Source organism: Pseudophryne corroboree, chromosome 1 (genome assembly GCF_028390025.1).
Source record: "Pseudophryne corroboree isolate aPseCor3 chromosome 1, aPseCor3.hap2, whole genome shotgun sequence".
In the NCBI taxonomy this organism is placed as follows: Eukaryota; Metazoa; Chordata; class Amphibia; order Anura; family Myobatrachidae; genus Pseudophryne; species Pseudophryne corroboree.
The window spans coordinates 1,129,370,882-1,129,372,064 of NC_086444.1; the positions used below are offsets into that span (position 1 = coordinate 1,129,370,882).

Here is a 1,183-nt window from a genome sequence, read left to right on the forward strand (position 1 = left end):
GATGCTGGGCGCCCGTCCCAGTGCGTACGGTGTCTGCAGTTAGTGTTTTTGGTTACACCCTGGTGGTGTGTCTTCTCTGTCAGGTGGTTGCTACCGTTTTTTCATGCCATGGCATGCGGGGTCTTATTTTTGCTTTATTACACAGTCCAGAGTACAGTCTTTCACAGTGTTGGGGCGGCCAGAGCGGCACTTCTGCCCTTCTTCCGGTATCCGGCGCGTTCGTAAACTTCCGCCCCACTTCCGGTTTTCTACTGCGCACGTGCCTGTCGCGGGCAAGGGGTATAGTGTTGTGGAGGCCGTGTTTCGGATGGCGGTGGCCATTTTGTTGTGGACAGCTTTAATGTTCATAATGCGGTGGCCATCTTTGGGGAGATCCCTCTGAAGGACATTTTATTTCATTGTAATTACGATGTTCCCATGGAAAAGAGAGAATAGATGTATGAGACAATGATTATCGATTACAGCAAGCTTTTAAACATGTAGTTAAAATCATAAGGGTAAAAATATGGTGTACTGGAAATACAATATAAATAAATATATATAAAAAAAACCATACAAACTATTAACGAATGTACATCTGCTATGGCTGAAATATAGAGTGCATGTGCTTAATATGGATCTAATTCCTAGGAAAAATAATACTATACTAAAAGTGCATTGTGTTAAGGTATAAGGTGCATGTGCTTGAATAATACTGATTTTTAATACTCATTTACGTGTTTGTGCAGTGTTCCGTGCTCTATACTATGTTAGTATGGAGTTTACACCCTTCTCAGGCAGCTATTTATTATCGTACTATACAGTACCTGATCTTCCCAGGTGGTCCCCCTCACTGGTACTGATCAGGCCCGGCACTGCTTGGCTTCCAAGATCGGACGTAGTTCGGCATTTCCAGCGCGGTTTGACTGTAACAACGTTGTACCTTCTAGATTGTTACTCCAACACAATTCTATCTCTATGACAAGTGTGTAAAATATAGTGTGAAAAGTAAATACGTGAAAGAGGGAGGTTTTTTTTTTTAGGGGGTGGGGGTGAGTTTTGTGAAAAGAATAGGGGGGAGAAGGGGGGAGGGGGAAAGGGGGGCTAGAACAGGATAGGTTAAGGTAGAAGGTGATGATATACGGCTCGAATATGCGGTTGTACTTTTATAGGAAGGGGGCAATTTCATAGTTGTCATTAAATC

The 1,183-nt window shown here is 43.2% G+C and overlaps 1 pseudogene; it reads right to left on the reverse strand.

Moving 5' to 3' along the window:
• Nucleotides 1-794: 794 nt before the first annotated feature.
• Nucleotides 795-913, reverse strand: LOC134951453 (5S ribosomal RNA; annotated as a pseudogene).
• Between the last annotated feature and the right edge of the window lie 270 nt (nucleotides 914-1,183).